This window comes from Pteropus vampyrus, unplaced genomic scaffold (assembly GCF_000151845.1).
Source record: "Pteropus vampyrus isolate Shadow unplaced genomic scaffold, Pvam_2.0 Scaffold70, whole genome shotgun sequence".
Lineage (NCBI taxonomy): Eukaryota > Metazoa > Chordata > Mammalia > Chiroptera > Pteropodidae > Pteropus > Pteropus vampyrus.
In genome coordinates, this window is record NW_011888851.1 from 1,415,884 (window position 1) to 1,422,118 (window position 6,235).

A 6,235-nucleotide genomic window follows, 5' to 3' on the forward strand; every position below is an offset into this window, starting at 1 on the left:
ATGCCATTTGACTAATTAGAAGTAATTACAAATTTGTCCTATAAATAGCTTATAAATAGGCCTAAGAGGAACTCTTACATTAATGCAAAGCCTGGAACTAAGACTAAAACAAGGTACTTAGTCCAGAAAAAGATTTCCAGGCATCACTTGCTATGATTCCAAAAAAAATGACACCTTGTCATTAAATATTCACACACTGACTCAGACCCCACAGTTTTGATTTCCAGAATTTTAGCTCCACTACCACTATCACCTCTACCAGGAAATGTTTCCCATAATTAAATACTCTTAAAATCTCTCCTATTCTTATCTGGTGCTACTTCTACAGCTTATCACTACTCCTGGGCACAAGCATTCCACAATAGTAACAGTCTGTGCAACTATTTCCTGACATGTTGGCTTCTCTCCTTTATTTATTCTTCTGTAATTCTGCAACATAGTCCTAGGAGCAATCTTTTCCCAGAAGGACCGACATCAGAAATAGCCACTACATTAAGAGAAAATTGGATCCTCCCTACAAAGAGATTCCTTCCTTATTGTTCCACTGGGAAAACTAAATTAAAAGCATTTTTTGTTTGTTATTCAGTCTAAATCTTAGGAATTGGTAGCATATTGATTGTACTGTACATAATCGTATGCACTAAACTTTCATACAACTGGCAGTGCCACAGGTTTGTTTATACCAGTCACCATAAACACATGAGTAATGCATTGTGCTACAACATTGGGGTGACTACAATGTCAGTAGGCAATAGAAATTTTTTAGCTCCATTATAATCTTATTATAAGGTTGTACATGTGGTCTGTCACTGAAACATCATTATGTGGTACATGACTATGGTTTACATTAAAATGCCAGTGCCATCCAATTCCTCTTTTCATTCGAAATTAAAGAGAAGGACAGAACTAGACTTTTCTTAAGTCCAGTTTCTGTTTGCGAACCACTGTGAGCAATATTAGTAAAAAATATACAAAATTTATCTTCTCAACAGCAAAAACAAGTAATACATTTTTAGGGTACTCTAACCCAACATTCTTAAAATAAGTATAGTTTTATTTTTATAAAAAACAATATTTCTACTACTACTAAACTACTAAAACTATATCCAGCCAATGTCTATAAACATACAATGTAGTGTAACTTATTCGATATTTCCAGCTTTAAATAACCATTTCCATTGAATATATCAAATTTTCACTTATATAACTTTAAAAAACACAAACATTGTGTATTTTTTCTTTATTTTTTTATTGTAGGAGGTATCATTTTTTTCTCAAAACAAATATTCGTCCTAAAGATAAATTCAAACCTCAAATTCTTGAAATTACCTTTCATTTTAAGACATTTTTATGTATTATTATTAAGATTCTTAAAAATTGAAGAATCCAGATTCAATTACAACTCCCAATTGAATACCGAAAGCAATGATACAAAATGAATTCTAGAACCAGGCTTTCTATCTAAGCAAAGATGAGAAGAGGAGAGCAGAAGCTTAGAAGCATCAAGCAGTAGAAGGGACAAAAATGTGTGAGCAGAAATCCCATTATCAGAAGATTTGATGTTTCATGACAGTAACTCAGCTGCTGAAGAGATGGACAATATAAATGGAACTGTGATGCCAAAGTACAAGGCAAACCCTTAATCAGAAGAGGCTGATAGAAAAGGACCCTGGTTAGAGGCAACTTGGCTATCATGGCCAGAGTGGGATTGACCACAAATTTAGGGCAGTGCTTTGTTGTCCAAAGTTGTTGTTTTGTTTTGTTTTGTTTTGTTTTATTTTGTTTTGTTTTGTTTTGTTTGTAGATAGATGACAGATGATAGATGATGGTGATAGATGATAGATAGATAGATAGATAGATAGATAGATAGATAGATAGATAGATGATAGATAGATAGATAGATAGATAGATAGATAGATAGATACATGATTGATAGATAGATAAACAGACAGATAGACAGACAGAAATTTATTGCAAGAAATTGGCTTACACAATTCTGGGGGCTGGTCCGGCAAGTCTGAAGTCTTAAGGGCAGGCATCAGGGAAGGCAGCTAGAGTGAAGCTGCAGTCTATGGGCAAAGTTTCTTGATTTTGTTGTCTCAAGTTTTGATTGGTTTTATATCCGTATTAGAAGCTAACCCACAAACAGAGATCATGCAGTGGGGCAAGAATCCAGGAAGATCAAGAAATGAATATATCTTCTAATGTTAATATTCTGATTTAGAAGTCAAGGTCCCCTACCTATCTTCAACAAAATATTCCAATTACAAATTTTCTTATATATTAGGTTTAATAAGTGCCATTAAAATGCATCTTCTAAATCATATTTTTACATTAAAATAGGATCTTATTAGATTTAGAATTCTTATTTAAGGTCATGACATTAGTTTCTATACTTTCTTGCTCTAGGAATACTATAAATGCAATTTTCTGAGATAAATCAAGCTGCGTAGCTCAGGCAGAATGTTTTTCTATAGCTCAGGGTAGATTTGTGAGTTCTTTCATAGCAGTCAACCTAATTATCTTTTATTTTTTTCTTCCCATCAAAAGGGCACATTCATACCTTTAAAAAGAGCTATTAAAATAGACTTCTTACATTTACATATTTCAGTAATACTGTACATACTATGAAAAAACCAACAACATTATTGCAGCTCCTGTTAAAATTAACTTCTTTCATAAGCAAAACTGTCAAAAAATATTTTATTTAGGGTGAAAAGTTTTGCCCTCTTACAAGGCAACGTTATTTTGTGGCAAATAACATTTGTGCTTCAGTCAGTCAACAAGTACTTACTGTCCATCCTCAGGTCATTTTTACCCATATAATGGGGCAGCAGAGAGAGCATAAATAAATAGCATTTAAGACAATCATCAAACCTCATTACATCAAGAGCTTCAGAATACTTTTCTAATCAAATATTGGACAGGTTTGACTATTTGAGTTTCTCTATTCTCCCAGAAGATTCTGAAGACAGGTAGCCTAATACAGAAAATAGTGGTAAATGCAGTGTCCTCGGAGGTCCCCCGGATCCATCTCTTGCTTCAGCAGTGTTTGGACAGAACAGACCCAGGGATGCTTCTACTTCTAGCCTTCGACCACCATCTAACCTTTTTTCCAGTTGCAACCTTCAGAACCTTCTCAGCCATCCTTGGCCTGCAAAACCAGCCATCACTGTGTTTTGAGCTTAATTCCTTAGTGTCTAACAACCATGAGCTCTTAAATCCATCAGAATTATTCCACCGAAGTGGAGGCTGCCATCAATCACCTGGTCAACCTGCATCTGCAGGCCTCCTACACCTACCTTCTATTTCCGCCGCGACAATGTAGCTCTGGGCTTCTATTTCCACCGCGACAATGTAGCTCTGGAAGGTGTGGGTCAATTCTTCCGCAAGTTGGCTGAGGAGAAACACAAGGGCACACGCGCCCTTTTCCAGAACCTGTAGAAGCCTTCTCAAGATGAGTGGGGTAAAACTCACGATGCCATGGAAGCTGCCATGGTCATAGAGAAGAACCTGAACCAGGCCCTTTTGGATCTTCATGGCCTGGGTTCTGCCTGTGCAGACCCCATCTCTGTGACTTTCTAAAGAGCCACTTCTTAGATGAGGAGGTAAAACTCGTCAAGAAAATGAGCGACCACCTGACGAACCTCCACAGGCTAGCCAGCCCCCAGGCTGGGCTAGGCAAGTATCTCTTCGAAAGGCTCACACTCAAGCATGACTAAGAGCCTTTGGACCCCAGAGGCTTTTGAGGGGCCCCTCTGCATCTCCCTGGTGTTGGCCTTGTGCCTGAGCCTCTCCTTGCAACCAATGAGCAGCCTTCTAACCATCCTGGAGCCTTCTCCCATGCCTTGGACCAAATCGAAACAATAAAGCTTTTTGCAGCAAAAAAAAAAAATAGTAGTAAAGTAAGGTAAAAATATATTATCATCTAGGAAATCAGACTACTGTCAGTATTTAGAATAACATATATGTACATTGATAGATATAGATACATATACACACACACATATACATATATATAATAAAGGAAAATAAATGAATAAGATTATATAATGTTAAAACATAATAGCTCATATAATGAGCCAGATTAGAGACAAGAAAATGTTCTCCTTATCAAAACAGCTCCCAAGACTTGTCTAAGAAAAGAATATGTCAATCAAAGGAATAGGCCAGTAGGCATCTGGTTTGCATTGGATGTTTAGAAAAAGGAGTCATGCTGGAAACATTGTCTTTGATCTTTTAAACCCCATCTCGAGAACATTAGACAACAGATTTTAAATACTCTGATCCCAGCAGCCAGTCAATAGCTTGGTGGAATTAGCTAAACTGAATGTTATTAAACACGTACATAATTTCTGACACCATTGTGTGCTGATTGTGTGGTCTAGTAAACATTTGTGATATTTGTGGTAGCCCTGCATGTTTTGAATACTCATCCTATATTTGTTTATTCCTATAATTTCCTATATTTTTATACTTCTATAATGTTCGAATTTCCAACGCTAAGTCATGGTTCCCTATCATAGAAGAGAAAATTCAGCTTCCCAGACTTCTGATTTCAAATCTGATTTATAAAGAGTTCAGAAGCCATCACTTCTTATAAGACAAAAATTTGAACAAACTAAAAATCAATAACTTTTTCTTAGACTCTTAGAGAATATGTGTTGTACTTTAAACCATTATCCCCAAAAACTGAAGACAAAGCAAAATCAGTGAGATACAGACAAGATCAGTTAACTTGGAACAGAAGCCACCGGAGCCATAAACTGGTAGGAAAACTTAATGGTAATTTGGATGAATTGCCAGAAAATGAATGTAGACTAGAGTGAGAATGAAAATTCCTGGGGACCAGTCATAGGGGAGGTCTTACATTAATGAGGTTTACTTCCAGAAAGTTCACTTCTCAACATGAACCTGCAAGAAAAATCTCATTCTAGATCTGCCACTGAGCATTATGCTCAGAGTTTTCTCCATAATAAAGGCCTACTATCCAGAGAAAAGACATTATCAGACTTTTCACCTGGGAGAAGGGTGTTTCCCTCACTCCAGCCACAATACTTAAAGAGAAAAAAAATAAAATAAAATAAAATAAAGTTTGTGAAAGTTTAGTCCAGGGACACAGGAAGACCAAAAGACTGAGAGTAAGTTATAAAACCAGAGAAAGCTTCCCCTCTTCCATATTTTACCACCACACACAGAGATCTCCAGCATAGTAACTAGTTTTATACATAACTATATAAACTATGTAAAAACTATATATAAACTATGTATAATATTTTTCATTCTTAATTAATATAAAGATAACAATACTAATAAAATATTGGGTAATTACAGCATATGGATAAATAAATGATAGCAATGAATTGGGAATATTCTATTATAGGGTACCTACAGTACATGTGAAGTGTATAGTGCTATTTGAAGGTAGAAGTAGATCTGTTGTAAAAGTATATTAAAATCTAAGGCAATCTCTAAAAACTTGTTAATAAATTATAATTAATACGTTAAAAAGAGAAGAAACAAAATATATAAAGTACGCAATTAAGATCAAAGAAAGCTGAAGAAAAGAAAAAATAAGAAAAAATATGAATACAAAAGGTACAAAAATGTACATGATAATTCAATATGTCAATAATCACTTCAGATGTGACTGTTCTGAATACGCTAATTAAAAGATAAAGATATACCATGTGAATTAACAAAAGAAAGCTGGAGTAACTCTATTAATTTCACAAAAGCGAACTTTAAAACAAGAAAAGCTATCAGGGATAAGTTGGGTGTTACAGAATGACTAACATTTATGCACCTAGCAAAATGTCAAAATATATGAGGCATATCTTAAAAACTGACAGAAATAGACAAATCTATTACTACACTTGAAACTTAAAAATCTCTTTCAGTAATTGATATAAGCATCAGGCTAAAAATCATTAAGGACCTGAAACCATTAATCAAATTTATCTAATTGATATTTAGACAAAATTCCATCCAACAATAACAAAATATACATTCTTCTTAAGCTCACATGGAATATTTTCCAGATAGATCACTTTCTGGAACATAAAAGATACTTCAACAAATTTAAATGCATAGAAACCATGCAAAGTATGTTGAATTAATTAAGCTAGAAATCAGTAACAGAAATATAGTTGAAAAAAATCCACAATTTTTGGAAACTAAACAAATTGAGTAATACATGGCCAAAAAAGTCTCAAGGGAAACAAAAATACTTTGA

The 6,235-nt window shown here is 34.7% G+C and overlaps 1 pseudogene; it reads left to right on the plus strand.

Moving 5' to 3' along the window:
- Positions 1 to 3,209: 3,209 nt before the first annotated feature.
- On the plus strand, positions 3,210 to 3,762 carry LOC105293223 (annotated as a pseudogene).
- The last annotated feature ends 2,473 nt before the right edge of the window (positions 3,763 to 6,235 follow it).